Raw genomic sequence first — 18816 nt, 5'->3', positions numbered from 1 at the left:
CCAGAACTTCATCTCCCAAAACTGAAACTCTGAACTCATTAAACTCCCCATTCCTCTCTTCCCAGCCCCTGGACAACACCATTCTACTTTCTGTCTCTGTGAATTTGACTACTCTAGATATCATATATAAGTGGAATCATACAATATTCGTCCTCTTGTGACTGGCTTATTTCACTTAGCATGATGTCTTTGAGCATAATGTCATCCGTGTTGTAGCATATCAGAATTTATTTCCTTTTTAAAGCTGAATGATATTGTACTGTATGTATACAGCACATTTTGTTTATCCATTCATCTGTTGATGGACACTTGTGTTGTTTCCACTTTTGATTGTTGAGAAAAATTGAATCCCTCTTTAATAAGGTAAGTAATGGACAGTTATAATATCCAGTTGCAACCTTCTGCTTCTTATTTGGTACACATCCAAATGAGTTTTCCTTTAGTCTCTAGTGGGCAGATTACAAAGTAGCAAGCAAGCACAATTCCTCTGACCAAAGAAGCCAGTTATAAAAATTTTCCTGCTTCCATTTCCTTCCCTTGTTGACTGTTTGTAAATTATCTGTGGAGAATAAAATTAAATGGTCATGCTTTTGAGGTGCCAGACTATAGGAACACCAGTGACAGTTCCAAGTCCAAGACTTTCCAAATGAAGGAAGGATTTCACATGGCTGAGAAATCTCCTGGCCAGCAATGCTTGCTTTTCCATGTGTCTCCAATGTGTTCCAAGCATAATGCATTACTTACTATACCCCACTCTTTTTTTTTTTTTTTTTTTTTTGCTGTAAAAAGTCTTATGGTTTCCATTTGGTCCAAGGCTTAGGAGAGGGCTCCAGTGTGGTTAAAAAGCTGCCTAGTGGCTGCAGGGAGGGGCTTCAGGCAGAAACCCCGACACCAGAGGGGCTCCTCAAAGGCCGCTGGGCTCCAGAGGCTCCTAGTCGTGCTGGAGGGTGAGCCTTTCGAAGAGAGACCCACCCAGCCCAGCCTGGGGACCAGCCAGCCTGCGGAGGTTGGTCAGGTGGTCGCCCATCTTCTTGATGAGTTTCACCTGCTCATCTAGGACAAGGCTCTCCAGGAAGTCACAGAGGCGGGGGTCTGCGCGGGTAGAACCCAGGGCACGCAGGTCCACAAGGGCCTGGTTCGGGCTCTCCTCCACGAGCACGGCAGCTTCCATAGTATCCTGGGTTTTACCCCACTCATCTGGAGATGGCTTCTGCACGTTCTGGAAGAGGGCGCGGCCGCCACGCTGGTTTTGTGTTTTCAAGAGCTGCTTGGTGCCCTCGCACTTCTCCTTGGCCAATTCACGGAAGTGGCCCATGCCCTCCAGGGCCACATTGTCGCAGTCGAAATAGAAGCTCAGAGAGAGGGAGGTGTAGGAGGCCCGCAGATGCGCGTCGGCCAGGGGGTTGACAGCGGCCTCTGCCTAAGTGGGATAATTCTGACGAGTCTGGGAGCTCGTGGTTGATCGGTAGTAAGCAGTTCAGCTCAAAAAGTGGTGTTGGCTGGTCCCGGTGACCAAGGGTAGCTGAGTGGCCGATTCTGAAGGTTGCGACTGGAAAAAAGGTTGGAGGGTGATCGGAGGCTGGAGCACGGGATGTCCCTGTGGGTCTGTTCCACCCAAACACTGTTGAAGCAAGAGACGGGGCCGCGGGCCCGCCTAGCACACTGCCTACACCCTACTCTTGAGGAATGCGCTGACCTCCTCTGCTGCAGTGAATGAATCGTATCAGTCCTTGTCTTAGTTTTCTATTGCTGCGTAACAAATGACTGCAACTTTCAAAGCTTAAAGCAGCACACACCCGTGAGCACACAGTTCTATGGACCAGAAGTCGAGGTGGGTTCAACTACATCCTATGTATGATGAGATCTCACAAGGCTGAAGTCAGGGTGTCGGCTGGGCTGGGCTCTTATCTGGAGGCTCTGGGAGATAATCTGCTTCCAAACTCATTCCTGTTGTTGGCAGAATCTGGTTCCTTGAGGCTGTAGATCAGAGGTTCCCTGTTTCCTTGCTGGCTGTCAGCAAGGGGTTGCTCTCTGCTCCTAAATGCTGCTTGCATTCCTTCTCATGAGGCCATTTCCATCTTTAATCCAGCTATGGCACACTAAGTTCTTCCCATGTTTTAAATTTCTCTGACTTCCTCTTGTGCTTTTGGTTGGAGAAAGCTCCGTGATTTTAAGGGCTTGTGATGAGTTCAGGCCTGCCTAGATTATCTTCCTTTCTTAAGATTATGCCAAAGAACATAACATAATCACAGGAATGAAACATCATCATATTAATAGGTTCTGGAGATTAGAGCAGAAAGGTTCTGCCTACCATAGTCTGCCTTCTTACCTCCTCGCCAAATTCACACTCTTCCCGAGTGTAAAATACATCCATCTATGAAAGCCCATCTATAAAAAACCCACAGCAAACATTACACTAAATGGTGAAAGTCTGGAGACTTCCTCCCTAAAATCAGGAACAAAATAGGCATGTCTGTGCTTACCACTTCTATTCAACATTGTACTGGGGGTCTAGAGAGGACACTTAGGCAAGAAAAAGAAATAAAAGGTTTTCCTTGGAAAGGAAGAAGTAAAGCTATCTTTATTTGAAGATAACATGATTTTTTGTATGTAGACCTTTTTCCTAAAGAATCCTAAAACTGTTAGAAATAATAAATGAGTTCAGGAAGGTTTCAGGATACAAGATCAATATAGAAAATTTAATTGTATTTCTGTACTCTAGCAATTAAACAATTCAAAAATGAAATTAAGAAAATTCCATTTACAATAACATCAAAAAGAATAAAATACTTAGGAATAAATTTAACATAAGAAGTGTAAAACTTGTACTCTGAAAATTATAAAACATTGTTGGAGGAAATTAAAGAAACCTAACAAATGGAAAGATATTCCATGTTCATGAATTGGAAAACGCAATGTTAAGATGGCAATACTCGGGGCTTCCCTGGTGGCGCAGTGGTTGAGAATCTGCCTGCCAATGCAGGGGACATGGGTTCAAGCCCTGGTCTGGGAAGATCCCACATGCCGCGGAGTGACTAGGCCTGTGAGCCACAACTACTGAGCCTGCGCGTCTGGAGCCTGTGCTCCGCAACAAGAGAGGCCGCGATAGTGAGAGGCCCGCGCACCACGATGAAAAGAGTGGCCCCCGCTTGCCGCAACTAGAGAAAGCCCTCATACAGAAACGAAGACCCAACACAGCCAAAAATAAATTAAATAAATTAAAAAAAAAAAAGATGGCAATACTCTTAAAACTGACCTGCAGATTCAATGCAATCTCTGTCAAAATCCTAGCCAGTTTTTTTTTTTTTTTTGCAGAAATTGACAAGCTAGGAATTCCCTGGCGGTCCAGTGGTTAGGACTCTGTGCTCTCACTGCCGAGGGCCCAGGTTCAATCCTTGGCCAGGGAACTAAGATCCCTCAAGCCTCCTGGCATGGCCAAAAAAAAGAAAAAAGAAAAAAGAAATTGACAAGCTGATCCTAAAATTCATATGGAAAGGCAAAGGACCAAGAATAGCCAAAGTAATCTTGAAAAAGAAGAACAAAATTGGAGAACTCACTCATACTTCCTCATTCCAAAACTTACCACACAGCTGCAGTAATCAAGACTGTGTGGTACTGGCATAAAGACAGACAAACAGGTCAATGGAATACAGTTGAAAGTCCAGAGATAAATCTTTACCTTTATTGTCAACAGATTTTCAACAAAGGTACCAAGACAACTCAAAATGGGGAAAGAATAGTATTTTCAACAAATGGTGCTGGGACAGCTGGCTATCTACATGCAAAAGAATGAAGCTAGAGTGTTAACTTCTTACACAAAAATTAACTCAAAACATATCATAGACCCAAATGTAAGAGGTAAAGCTATAAAACTCTAAGAAGAAAACATAGGAGTAAGTCTTCATGACCTTAGGTAGTCAGTGGTTTCTTAGATATGACACCAAAAGCATAAGCAACAAAAGAAAAATCAGATACATTGGAGTGCATCAAAATGAAAACCCTTTGTGTTTCAAAGGACAGCATCAAGAACTTGAAAACACAGCCCAGAGAATGGGAGAAAGTATTTGTGAAACATTTATCTGATAAGAGACTTGTATCCAGAATACGTAATGAACTCCTACAACTCAACAATTAAAAGTCAAATAACCCAGTTTCAAAAAATTGAATAGACATTTCTCTAAAGACTACATACAAGGAATATATACAAGTGGTCAATAAAGCACATGAAATTAGGCATTAGGGGAATATTAATCAAAACTATGAGATAACACTCCATACCTATAGAATGGCTGTAATTAAAAAGATGGGTAATAAGTGTTGATGAGGATGTGAGAGTAGGCAAGTGTATAGAGATAGAAAGCAGAGTAGGCGTTGTCTGTGGCTGTACTGGGGGAAAATAGGAGTGAGTGCTAATGGTTATGGGGTTTGGGGGGGCTGATGAAAACATTTTGTAATTAGATAATGGTGATAGTTGCATAAGCCTGGGAATATACTAAAAACCATTGAGTAATACACTTTAACAGTGTGATGAGCTTTAAGAAATGTGAATTATATCTCAACAAAGTTGTTATTAAGTTAAAAAGAAAATTTAACCTGGCATCGAGGTATGAGTGATTGGGGTGGATGAGGGAAGTAGAATAACAGGTTAATAGACTATTGATTTCAGTGTTAGTGATGGCAATGGGGAAAAAAATGCAAGAACCATAACCAAAGGGAGACTTAAAGGATGTAGCAATTCCCACGGCAAAAAGAGTGAGAAAGGAAAGAATCAGTAGGCTTTGTTCCCGTGTAACTCAGAGAATGGCTAGGCCACGCAGAAGCGAGTGACAAGGGATGTGGGCAAAATGATGTTGGGTTTGGAGATCTGAGTGGAACGTGAAAGAGTAAAAGGGAGACGGTCAAAAGCCACTGAGTGCCTTTACTTAAATTAACAGCTAACATTTATATAGAACTTGCTACGTGCCAGATACCATTCTAAGCACTTAACACGCATTAATTCAATGGAACCCTTGCAGCAGCTAGAGATAGGAACTACAAATATCTCCATTTTACAGATGAAGAAACTGAGGCACTGAAAAGTTAAATAATTGCTCAGGGTAGAATATGAATGTATGTTCTGAACTTCTGTGCCTCTGTATAGCCTTTCTAGAGTTGAACAAACAGGTAGTAGACATTTTGTAAGTAATATTCATCTCCTCAATTCACAATTATTCTTCACTGACTGATTGTTTACAAACAGCAAACAAATCATCATAGAGTAATTTAGTCTTAATTTATGTAACTTGGCTTTGGAATCTATCTGGAAGTAAAACCAGCCACGTTGATGGCAAATAAACTTGCTGTCACTGGAGTCTGGCACTTCAGGCAGATGTGAAGGGCAAGTTTAGAGGGATTCCTTTATCAACCAAGGGTAAGACTGATGTCTACTCATATCCCCTCTGACACACTGCCATCCTCTGTGAAAGAAATTCTGCTCTGTTGGTCTCCCTCTGGCTTCTGTAACATATGTAGAGGATTGTCTTTCTGAAGAGCTTGAGATTTTACTTCTGCTAGGCGTTATTAGTTTTGCAGCTATCTTTCTGGCATGATTCCTAAAATTTAATTTGCAGAAATAATTGTTTCTCTAAAAATAATGGCTCACGGTATTCCCCTGATGTTTAAAATGGCTTACCTCTATCACTCATTAGGAGATAATTATATTTCGTTTATTTCATTTTTCAAAAGGAAGTTACACTGTCTGGGGTACACTGCTATGAATGAGGGGTTTGGGGAAGGGCGGTCACGCACAGCCTGCTGACCTCGCAGGGATGCTTAAGCGCGCGCCTCGGGCCTGGAACGTTTCCTTACCTGGAGCCCTCACCGCCTGTGCTGAGCGTGCTGCCTTATTTGTGACTCTCTTTTCCTGTTCTGGGTTTGATGTGTACTTCTTTGTTCTGCTTCAAGCGTGTGCCTATGGCACCTGGACAACCCCACTGCTGTGTTTGTTCCTGGTGGGGAGAGAAGGGGGTCCTTTGCCTGTATCGCAGGAGGGGTGTGTGCAGACCTGTGTCAGCTGTGGGGCGAGATGCACTGGCCGTGGGGCACCCACACTCGCTATGAAGGCTGATCTGGCTCTGTCTGTTCTCTGTGTGAGTGTTGTTCCCTCCAGCGTCTGTGGGAGTCATTTTTTTCTCAGCAACCCATGCAACCTGCAAACCATGCAGTGGGTTGACATTCTGGGACTCGTGCTCCTGGTAGTGGGACCCTCAGCACAGTGGGACTCCTTCGCTGGAGGTAGTAACAGGTGTCACTTGCTTAACAAGGGCCAAAACTGTATCTGAAGAAGCAAGAGACCAAATGTTAAACCTATTAGGCTAATGTCAAGCCCTCAAGAGCTAAAAATCAAAATCCAATAGTATTATTTTTAAAATATAGATAACCAAAAAGAAAGCCATTTGTCATTCCATAACTAAAACACAGTCACTGATAAAGTTTTAGGGCTTATCTTTGCAGTTTTTTTCTTCCTTCTTAAATATACATTTTAAAAAGTATTAGGTTTACAGACGAGTTTCCAGGAGAGTACAATATAGAGTTTTCTATATACCCTGTACCCAGTTTCTCTATTATTAACATCTTGTATTAGTATGGTGTCTTTGTTAAAATTAATAAACCAATATTTATATATTGTTGTTAATTAAGTAATGTACTTTATTCAGATTTCCTTAGTTTTTACCCAGTATCCTTTCTCTGTTTCAGGATCCCATCCATGAGACCACATTACATTTAGTCATCTTGTCTCCTTAGGTCTTTCTTGGCTATGACATTTTCTCACACTTTCCTTGTTTTTGATGACTTTGACAATTTTGAGGAGTACTGATCAGGTGTTTTATAGAATATCCCTTAACTAGGATTTGTATGATGTTTTCTCATGATTAGACTGGGATTATGGGTTGTCGAAAGGAAGACCATGGAGGTAAAATGCATTCTGATCCCATGGTATCAAGGATGCAAGCTATACACATGACTTATCACCGTTGATGTTGACCTTGACCTCCTGGATGAAGGAGTAGTTGTCAGGTTTCTCCACTATAAAGTGACTCTTTTCTCTCCCTCTCACCATCTTGTCCTCTTCGGAAGGAAGTCACTATGCATAGCCCAGACTTATGGAGTGGGAAGTTATGCTTCACATCCTTGAGAATGGAGAGTCTATATGGACTATTTGGGATTCTTCTGCATGAGAGATTTGTTTCCTCTTCATCCATCTATCTAGCTAGCTAGCTTTATTTTTATTTATCATTGTGAACATATGAATACACTTTGAGTATATGAATGTACATATGAATATACTTTTTTTGTCCTTTGGGTTATAATCCAATACTGCTTTATTTATTTTCTTGCACAAATTTTTCCAGCTTTCACTACTGGGAGCTCTTTCAGTTGGCTCTGGGTCCTTGCCTTTTGACATTACCCCCTAATTGTAAGTGGTTTTGTTTGTTTGAGTACTTCCTTACTTTCTGGTACTGCAAGATGGTGTAAGCTTATCTTCATGGTCTTGGTCCTAGTCAGCCATTTCTCCAAGGAATCCTGGTCCTTTCATTAGAGAATGGTATTAGGAAGCAAGATCTGGGTGTTAGGTGTGCTCATTGTTACCGGGGTGTCATTGCTTTTAGGCCCTTTCAGCTGACAGAGCAAGGGCATAACGGTTCAGTTCTAGCATACGTGTACAGCAGAATTAGAATTGTTAACTGGTGTTCATATGGGAACCAACTTTATTAACTAGACCACAGTATTTATGTGCAGTTTCTTTTGCCTTTAGTCTTATGGTTTTCACTCATTTCTAAAGTTACTTACTCAACACCTCTCCCCCTACTCCTTTCACTGTAGTTGTTTCACACATTTGGAATACAATTAGATTCTTTTGTCACTTTCTGCATTCCATGCTAGGATCTGCAGGATCTCCTAAGTGATTTTTAAGAAAATTTGCATCAGTTGAGGTTCATTCTTTGTGCTGTAAAGTTCAATGGGTTTTGACAAGGGTAGTATATATCCACCACTATAATTTTATATAGAATAGTTTCACTGCCCTAAAAATCCTCTCTATTTCACCTATCAACCCTCTTACCCACCCCCACACCCCCAAATCTCTGCCAACAACTGCTCTTTTCAGAATTGTTTTGTCTTTTTCAGAATGTTATAATTGAAATCGTATAGTATGTAGCCTTTTCAGACTGACTTTTTCACTTAACAAAATGCATTTAAGATACACTCATGTAAATTTTATTATGGCTTGATAGCTCATTTCGTTTCCTCACTGAAGAATATTTCATATTTTTGTCACTGGATAATCATACCAAAATTTGTTTATCCATTTATCTATTGAAGGACAAGTTGATTGCTTTTGATTTTCACTTTAAAGCTGCTGTAAATATTCACATGCAGGTTTTTGTGTGGATATACGTTTTCAAATCTTGTGACTATGCACCTAGGAATGCGATTGTTAGGCTTGTAAGAAACTGCCTAACTCTTCCGAATGGCTGTACCATTTTGCATTCTCACCAGGGATTAATGAGCGTTCTTGCTGTTCCACATCCTCAACAGTAATTGGGATGGTTAGTTTTTCTGGGTTTTAGCCATTGTAACAGCTGTGTAGGGGTATCTCATCCTTGTTTTCATTTGCATTGCCTTCAGGACAACTGATGTTGAGCATCGTTACATGTGCTTATTTGCCATTTGTATACCTTCTGTGGTGAGGTGTCTGTTCAGATTTTTTGCTCATTTTTTGATTGGGTTGTTTGTTTTCTTATTGTTGAGTTTGAAGAGATCTTTGCATAGTTTGGATGTAAGTCCTTTATCAGATATGTGAAAATATTTCACAAATATTTTCTTCCTCTCTGTGGCTTGTCTTTTGGTTTTCTTAACAGTGCCTTTGGCAGAGAGGATTTTAAAATTTTTAATAAGGTCAGACTGTTTTCTTTCATGGATCATGATTTTGGTATTGTATCTAAAAAGTCATCACCAAATCCAAGGCCACATAGATTTTTCTCTTTAGTCTTTTTTTATTATATCAACATGAGATTATAGTCTATACTGTACTGTAATAGCTTTTTATGCTTATCCATATATATGTAAATTTTCATGTTGTTAAATATTCTTCTAAGTCATTTACCATTGACTGCCCAGTATTATCTTATACAGATGTACCAGTAAGGATTAAATCAACCCTCTAATGTTGAATAATGTATTCTTAGATTTACTGAATCATTTTAATATACACATTTCTGAAAAGTTGTTTCCGGTTTAAACTTGCTGGACTAAATAAGGAGATCTTAGTCTCTAGACTGAAGAAAAGTCTGTATCCTTTCTTCTCTCCTTTTTTTTCTTCCTTCTACAAATATTTAGTGAATCTATACTATGTGTGAGTTTCATTAGTGGTTCATGCTATTAGACTCTGGGGATGCCTCAGTGAACTGGAGTCCCTGCCCTTAAGGAGGCTGTATTCTAGTGGAAGAGTCATAGATGAGTAAATAACTAGTGTGATTCTGATTTTAATTATTATAATGAAGAATAATATAAAGGAGGGTAAAGGGGTAATGATAGACCGTGGGTGCTTGGGCCCAAGACAGCATTAAAAACTGGTAGTTTGGAAGAAAATGATGTTAGGGGGGTAAAAATCTTGCTGAGGTTTCTGAACTGCTAATAGTGGGATTAAAGGAAGGGGGGCCAGGAGGTTAGAGAGAGTACAGAGTAAGAGTTCAAAAGAGGAGCAATTCTGAGACATGATGATGTCCTCAGTGTGATGTAAGAAGGAGTAGATGGAATGACAGAGGCTCCCATCAATGGAACTCTGAGGAACCAGGAGTCTAGGGCCCTGGATGGTCACCCATGTGAAGTCACACAGGCTGGTGGCTATACTTGGAGAGTTGAGGAAGAATTAGAGCCATAAACTGTGCAGAAGAGGGTGGAGTGAATGGAGATCAGAACTGACAGAGATGAGGAAGGGCCAAAGTGGTGTAGCCAAATGGCAGCATCCTAAACTAAGCAGGGATTATTATTAAATAGGAAAAAATAATGGTCTGGAAGTGGCATAAGTGATTAAGAAAATGCTAACCCCATTTCCCAACCTCCAGGTGTAAAGTGAGTAAGAAATAAGCTAGAATGGTCTCCTGAAGCCTGATAATCTTTGGGAGCAACAATCTTAGGGGAGAAAGCTTTTAAGCCAGGAAAAAGAGATGGAAGATGCTTTCTGTGAATAGTTAAAGGATGGAGGAGAGCTTGTTTCAGTGGAAAACTTTGGGAAGGAGGGAAGCAGTGGGGAGGGGATAGGAAGCACAGAGAAACACTGGGACACGAGTGGAGAACAAAGAAGGTAAGAGTTGCTTCTGTTTGGGGCCATGGCCAAGGAAGACAACAGGCCTCAAGGTTTTAGCAGAACTCAGTGATGAAGTGCCTTGGTGCCAGAGCAGTTGGAGGCTCAAGGTGAAGCTCATGGTTGACACCTTGTTGTGGTAGAGCCCATGTCAGGGAGAGTGGAGGCCACTGCTGGGTGAAGCTGTAAAGAAAGTTTTACTCCGAAAATAAATGGTATGAACAAAACTGTAGGCAGTTGCTGAAATTTCGAGGAGAACAAAACAGTTTAAGCACCCTTACACACTTCAGAAATACCCATCTATCCTTAAATAATTGATTCATTAACTATAAGTCACTCAGATTTTATTGAAAGCAATTCCCTTAAGAAACTTTATGTAATTATAGTTCCTTGCCCTGCTTCCTGGTAGTGTGTACCTGAAATAATGACACTATATTTCTTTAAATATACTTGTTATGGACTGAATGTTTGCATTCCCCCAAAATTCATATGTTGAAATCCTACCCCCCAAAGTGACAGTATTAGGAAGGGGGGGGGCCTTTGGGAGGTGATTAGGTTATGAGGTGATTAGGTTAATCTCATGAATGAGATTAGTGCCCTTATTTTTTTTTTAACTTTTTATTTTATATTGGAGTACAGTTGATTAACAATGTTGTGTTAGTTTCAGGTGTACAACAAAGTGATTCAGTTATACATATACATATATCTATTCTTTTTCAAATTATTTTCCCAATTAGGTTATTATAGAGTATTGAGCAGAGTTCCCTGTGCTATACAGTAGGTCCTTGTTGGTTATCTATTTTAAATATAGCAGTATGTACATGTCAATCCCAAACTCCCTAACTATCCCTCCCTCCCACACTTCCCCTCTGGTAACCATAAGTTCGTTCTCTAAGTCTGTGAGTCTGTTTCTGTTTTGTAAATAAGTTCATTTGTATCATTTTTTTTAGATTCCACATATAAGCAATATCACACAATGTTTGTCTTTCTCTGTGTGACTTACTTCACTCAGTATGACAATCTCTAGGTCCATCCATGTTGCTGCAAATGGCATTATTTCATTCTTTTTAACGGCTGAGTAATATTCCATTGTATATGCATCTTCTTTATCCAGTCTTCTCTTGAAGGACGTTTAAGTTGCTTCCATTTCTTGGCTATTGTAAACAGCTCTGCAGTGAACACTGGGGTGCATGTATCCTTTCAGACCATGTTTTTCTCTGGGTATATGCGCAGGAGTGGGATTGCGGGATGATATGGTAGCTCTATTTTTAGTTTTTGTAATTGGCTGCACCAGTTTGCAGGTGATTAGGTGATTAGGTTAATCTCATGAATGAGATTAGTGCCTTTATAAAAGAGACTCCACAGAATTCCCTCATCTCTTACATCATGTGAGGACACAATGAGAAGGTGGCTGTCCATGAACCAAAAAAGTGGGCTCTTACTGAACACCAAATCTGCTGATGCCTTGACATTGGACTTGCCAGCCATTTCCCTGGTGAGAAATAAATGTTGTTGTTTAAACCATCCAGTCTATGATATTTTTGTTATAGCAGCCTGAATGCACTAAGATAATGCTTAATAATTTCAAAATCACCCTGACTACCTTCTCCTAATATCATGTACCTGCTGTTCCCCTCCCCCAATGGCTATTTTTCTTGGCCTTGGCTCAAAAAAGAAGCAACTCTTATCTTGTGTGTTCTCCACTCATGTCCCAGTATTTCTCTGTGCTTCCTCTCCCCTTCTCCAATGTGTCTGGCAATTTAGGCTGGAGGAGGACTTTGGGGCCTGAAGAAAAGCAGAGATGGCTAACCTCACGTCCACAGGGAGAGGCAGTATCAGTGCCTAAGGGAAGGGTATGTCATCCTTTCCCCATAACTAGAAATGGCAGGGGGGAGGGGTTTGTTGGGTTTTTTTTAACCTATAGAAGTTTTTTACCTATTGAGGTCCTCTTCATCACATAGGAATGGCAGTTATTAAGCCATTTCCCAGTGCCTAGAACATTATTCTTTGGGCTCACTAAATGCTACTCCAGTGTTAGAGAAGTAATAACTTCCAAATGGATTTGCCTGATTATGAGGAAATCGTTTTGAATGTGAAAGAAATTGAATCTAAATGTATAGTTGTTGAGGGGCTTCCCTGGTGGCGCAGTGATTAGGAATCCCCCTGCCAATGCAGGGGACACGTGTTCAAGCCCTGGTCCAGGAAGATCCCACATGCCACAGAGCAACTAAGCCTGTGCGCCGCAACTACTGAGCCTGCGCTCTAGAGTCTGTGTGCCACAACTACTGAAGCCCGCATGCCTAGAGCCCGTGCTCCGCAACAAGAGAAGCCACCGCAATGAGAAGCCCACACAGTGCAACGAAGAGTAGCCACCGCTCACCACAACTAGAGAAAGCCCATGTGCAACAGCGAAGACCCCGTGCAGCCAAAAAGATAAATAAGATTAAAAAGAAAACACAAATGTAGAGTTAAAATAAATAAATAAATAAATGTATTGTTGTTGCTAATAAGGTTGCTATGTGAGGAAAATTACATCAAAGATTTATGTTTTGTGAAGCTCTTTGTCTTAAAAAAGAGTATAGCACTAAAATAGTTTGAATATGTATAAAAAATAGATAAAATAATTATGGATAATTTTAAAATACTATGAATAAAATTATATATGTTTAAAACAATAAATAATTATTATTAAATGTGCAAATAAAATATAATTAAAATCATTAACAAATCCCTGTTATATTTAGTCACAATAATATTTTGAAAAAAAATTTTAGGAACAACATATTATAGCCAATATATTAAGATATCATCTAGTAATGATTTGCAAAGTTTTTTTTAAAGTCAATCAATTATATTTAAATTATTTTTCAAGAGTTTGGTCTAAGTGTTGTAAATTCATTATTGCTTCCAGTTAGAATTTTCAGCTGCAAGGCTGGTGGTCTTTTCAGTAACAGAAACCTTGAGAGATTCTGACCATTGCCTCAGATAAGGGGAGGAAGCGCCTGAACAAAGACAGTAACTTCACATGTGAATGAGAACTTGGGATCTGGGATGAAAAGTTCAGCCTCAGGTGGTCAGGAGAAAAAATCTTCAGGTTGCAAGAGGGTAGAAAAAAATTAGTGTTGTGTGGGAAAAGGTGATTTCTTAAGGTGGACTCCCTGTGCAAACAGGAGAAAGGGAGTAGCAAAATTGAAATGCGAATGTGCTAAAGCTTATGGGGGCCAATCAGCTTCACTGATATTGTCTTTTGACCTGAAAGTTAAAAGTACTTCTGTGTGGGGACTTTCCTGGCAGTCCAGTGATTAAGACTTCGCCTTCCAATGCAGGTGGTGCGGGTTCGATCCCTGGCCGGGGAGCTGGGATCCCACATGCCTCGCAGCCAAAAAACCAAAACAGAAGCAATGTTGTAACAAATTCAATAAAGACTTAAAAATGGTCCACATCAAAAAAAAAATCTTAAAAATAAAAAGAGTACTTCTATGTGGGTGTGAATGCCCCAGGGGGAAAAAAACCAGTAAACTTGTGGTTGTGTGGTGTGATGTTCAGCATGCCCAGAGAGCATTCTACAAAGTGACTCAGACTCTTGACTCTATTGGCCAAGGAGGTAGTCAGCCTATCCTGGCATCTCCATATAACAATTTTGTTAAGAATAACTAAACCCATACACAGAAATGAAAATCACATACATATAAAGAGTCATAAATGGTCTGGAACTGAGACTGGACTGAATGTAATGTGTGAAATGTGTAATTCCCTCAAGTAATTGTTTGCACCCAGTGACGTACATAGGGACCAAAGAATCTGCAAAACCACAGTATTAACAACCTGTCTTGAACTGTGACTTCCAGGGAAGTTCAGAGATTTACAGACATGTCTTGTGGATAATGGGTGTGGAAGACAATGGAATTCAGGTTTTGTGAAACAATGTTGGAGATGCTCAGGGTCTGAGGAAGTTGTGATTGCACATGTAACACAGAGGCTGTTACACACACTTGAATCTGTCCCTCTCCAGCCAGTAAGAGTGCTCCTTGGAGGAAACATTTGTGTTCTCACTTCAGAAGAGTCTACTGAACTCTCAAGACACCAGGAGATGATAGAGCTTTAAGGATCTGTACTTAGCATAGCAGAAGCCCATGTAGCATACTGGACAGGAAGCATGACAGTTCTGAACAACCGAAGCCAGCAGAGATGAAGATTGCAATCAGTTGAGGTCACTGGCTCTCAAATGCTAATCACATATCATATGATTGATTGCCTGGTAACCCCAGGAATGGCTTTGTGATGCATGCGGTAGATGTCTGTATCTCTAACCCTCATGCTCTCCAACTATGCTCTTCCTGTTGGATTAGCAGTCTACATACTACGGTGTTGAGGCTGGGGGTTAGGGGTGGTAACAGAGGGTGTGAATCTCTCTTGGTTGGAACCACTTGCAAATTGCAGTGGAAGTTGGAAATGGATCCACCCCTTGTGTAGCCTGATGACACTTCCTATGTGACACCAACAACTCCCTACTTGCAGTGCCGCAGGAATAGTTTAGGAGCATTTCTGTTTTATCATTTCATGCCTGATATCATGTGGGCTACACTTGCTCCAAGTTGTGTCTCTTCCAACTAGTATGTCTTTGGTCACACAGAGTCTGAATTCCCTGGGGACCTGAGACAGTTTTGAGGATTGGCTCTACCCTGCTGACCATTCTGTGGTACTTATACAGATTTAATCTTTTAGTACATCCAGAGAATTATTAGTTCCCAGGGATGTTATACGGTGCTGCCTATAATTTTGTAAATCACTTGGTTAAACGATGTTAAGCAGGTTCCTTTCCTGCAAGACTTTTCAGGGTCTTAATATGCTAATGTCAGTTGGAACAAGGAGATGATATGGTATTCAGCATTTCACAAATTTATTTGAAAATTTCTCATAGAATACTCATTAGCATCCCTCTCTCACATAATTCTTATTTATTTTTTAAATTTTTAATTAATTAATTTATTTATGGCTGTGTTGGGTCTTCGTTTCTGCGCGAGGGCTTTCTCCAGTTGCGGCAAGCGGGGGCCACTCTTCATCGCGGTGCGCGGGCCTCTCACCATCGCGGCCTCTCTTGTTGCGGAGCACAGGCTCCAGACGCGCAGGCTCAGCAGTTGTGGCTCACGGGCCCAGCCGCTCCGCGGCACGCGGGATCCTCCCAGACAAGGGCGCGAACCCGTGTCTCCTGCATTGGCAGGCAGATTCCCAACCACTGCGCCACCAGGAAAGCCCCCATAATTCTTATTAATAGCTTACAGGACAGTCCTGTTTCAAGGAGTACAGTTTGAGAAATATTGTTTTACAGAAATTAAGAAAAACCTTAGCCTGACCTTTTGAATTAAAGAAAATCCTATCAATCCCTGGCAGAGCTGAGCTATTATTTCTGGGTGAAATTCCAGTGTCATTAACACGATCATATTAGCCAAATAACCTCTCTGAGCCAGTGGGGACAATCTGCTACCTCCTGTTTTAAATTTCCAAATGATTCCCTTGGGAATTAACATCTAGTCCACTGAAAGAAAAACAAATTCTTCTCCATGGAAGAACTCTAACTGCTTTGTTATATAGTCATGGTTACATATTTTTCCTATTTTTATTAATTTTGTTTAAAAAAATCACTAAACAAATTGTAAAAGGACATTGTCTAGGTCTTACTGTTGAGTTTCAGAAATGAATTTTATTATAATTTGGTATAGTAAGATAGTCATTTCCCAGGAGGATAATCGTCTGAATCGGATCTTTCTTCTAGTCAAATATAGGAGCAAGTGGCTAAGACCAATGTTCCCCCCTGCTTGTGATGGTGTGATTTACCCACACAGGGCCTTTGAATGCCATGTTCTCAGATGGGGGTTAGAAACATGAACTTTCTAGTGCTTTAAAGTTCACTAGGACTGAGACATAGCTGGGGTCATGGGTCTCTAAGTGACAGAAAATCGTATGACCTCCAGGTATTTGTGATTGGGGGACGATTGTTTCCAAAAATGTGGATAACGTAACTTGTGATATAAAGAAGGGCAAAAAATGAGCATGTGTTCTTTGACTGGCAGGTTAAGAGAAAAGCCCTGCTTGAATGTATACTTTTGAGGTGATGTTTGTGACCCCAAACTATGGGTATTAAAACCTTGTTACATTTAGCTCTCCAGCAAATGATGACTTCATAGCCAAAGCAATACAGCACAAGTTTTTACAGAATCTCTTTTAAAATGCCAGACTAAATATATGGTATTCAATCTGAACTTTCCAATGTACTTATTAGAACAATAAACTTTGTGCTTTTTATGAAATGATTCTAGGTAATTGGATAGTGTGTTAGTTAGTATGGGCTAGGTTTGCTGTGTTAACAAACAACTCCGAAATCTAAATGGCCTACAACCCAAAGATTTATTTTTAATCCACACTACATTAACAGTATGTACAGGTCCATCCTGAGTAAGCTACAACTCTGCTCCCCATCATCTTTGGGATCAGGCTGATGCAGTAGCCTCTATCTGGAGTATTGCCACTTTTGTAACAGAGGGAAAAGAGACAGCAAATCACGTACTGGCTCTTAAAGCTTTTGTCCAGAAGTGACGTGTCACTTTGACATTTTTTAACAGCCAAGAACAAATCACGAGACCAAGCCTGCCATCAATGTAGGAAAGTATAGTCCTTCCCCGGAGAGGAGCAGTGAATACTTTTGAACAAGAATGCAGTCCACCCTGGCGTTCCTGAGGCTGTTTTAGAGGGATGTGGTTTTCAGAGCAGGAGAGACTCAGGAGCTCATTGTTATCTTGGAAGCCTTCTGAGTGCCAACTCCCAGTCTAGATTGTCTTGAGTTGGGCAGTTCTGGTCTTCAGTTCTCCAACACGTACCACTCCTGTCGATGCCCCAGAGTGCCCTAACTCCCCAAGGTAGGCTCAGAAGTATTCTGGTTAGGTCCAGACAGACACTACACCATGATCTTTGCTTTAGAGGTTTTCTGGACCACCAGGACAAGGTGTAGCCTGGGGGGGAATTGAAGGCTAGCCCTGAAGGGTCAGCAACATCCAGGTGTCAGTGCCACCTTCTTGTCAGCATGGTGCCAACCTTTTGCCATGGACACGCCCCGACCCATATTTATGCTCACGAAATCCTGGGTGTGTGTAGTGATAAAGACCTAGAATCTACACAGCTCTTTCTAAAAAGCCAAAGGAGCCCCTATAGGAAGAGGCCTCACAAACTTTGTGGACATCCCAGAATTCCTGAGCTCATGAGGGAAGGAAAAGGTAGGCTGAGTGAACATGACTTTATTTCATCCAGAACCATTATTTTATCCAGAGTGACTCCGTTTTTACCGGTTGACATAATCGAGGACCCTCACAAGATTGAAAGAGTTTGAAACCACAGCTTACAGAGGATGAAGGCGGGTGCCTGAATCAGTTAAGGAGGGGAATAAAATTTAAGGAATTTTCTATTTATAGAGGCTTTTATAGACTATTTCATTAAAAGAAGATTATATACATTTCCACCCTTATATTTAATTTTTCAGTTTAAACCCATTTCCTTTCAGCCTGTCATTGGCAGTGATCTGGAACAGCAAAGCAGCACTTTGTGTGTGTCAGAAACCTTTCTGTTCTTCTCGCAACTCTGCAAACACTTCTTTTGGGGACTTTTAAGCCCATATACATACATATATATACATATATATATGTATGTATATATATATAATTTTAAAATATATATTTATTTTTATTTATTTTGAAACAATCACAAACTTACAGAACATTTACAGGTCAATTTCAAAGAATGTTTTTTCTTGAATCATTTGAGAGTAAGCACCCTGTTACTTGAGTTAATTTTTTTTACAAACAAGGACATTTTCCTACATAACCACAATATAACCATGGTATTAGTTTGCTGGGGCGGCCATGACAAAATACCCCAGACTGGCTGGCTCACACAACAATTTTGCTCCCCGTTCTGGAGGCTGAAAGTCCAAGATCAAGGTGTTGGCAGGCTTGGTTTCTTCTGAGGTCCCTCTCCTGGGCAGGCAGACAGCCTACTCTCTGTGCACGCACATCCCTGGTGTTTCTCCATGTGTCCTAATCTCCTCTTCTTATAAGGACACCAGTGAGATTGGAATAGATCCCCCACCCCGCCCCGCCACCAACAACCTCATTTTAATTTAATCATCTCTTTAAAGGCCCTATTTCCAAATACAGTCACTCTCAGAGGTACTGGGAGTTAGGACTTCAACATACGAACTTGAGAAGGGTCATAATTCAGCCCATAACAACCATCAAAGTCTGGAAATTAACGTGGATAAAGTACTGCTATCTAGTCTTCAGACCCCATTTGCCAAATGTCCCAATAATGTCCTTTATAGCCAAAGAATCCAGCTCAGAATCATGGGTTGCATTTAGTTGCCAGGTCTCTTTAGTCTCCTTCCGTCTGGACCGCTTTCTCGGATTTTCCTTGATTCTCATGGC

At 40.8% G+C, this 18816-nt stretch overlaps 1 pseudogene; it reads right to left on the bottom strand.

The window, feature by feature from the left end:
- Positions 1-931: 931 nt before the first annotated feature.
- LOC133102280 (ferritin light chain-like) lies at positions 932-2374 on the bottom strand (annotated as a pseudogene).
- Between the last annotated feature and the right edge of the window lie 16442 nt (positions 2375-18816).

The sequence above is a fragment of the Eubalaena glacialis genome, chromosome 12 (assembly GCF_028564815.1).
Source record: "Eubalaena glacialis isolate mEubGla1 chromosome 12, mEubGla1.1.hap2.+ XY, whole genome shotgun sequence".
NCBI classification, from domain to species: domain Eukaryota; kingdom Metazoa; phylum Chordata; class Mammalia; order Artiodactyla; family Balaenidae; genus Eubalaena; species Eubalaena glacialis.
This window is presented reverse-complemented; position numbering and strand designations above follow the sequence as displayed.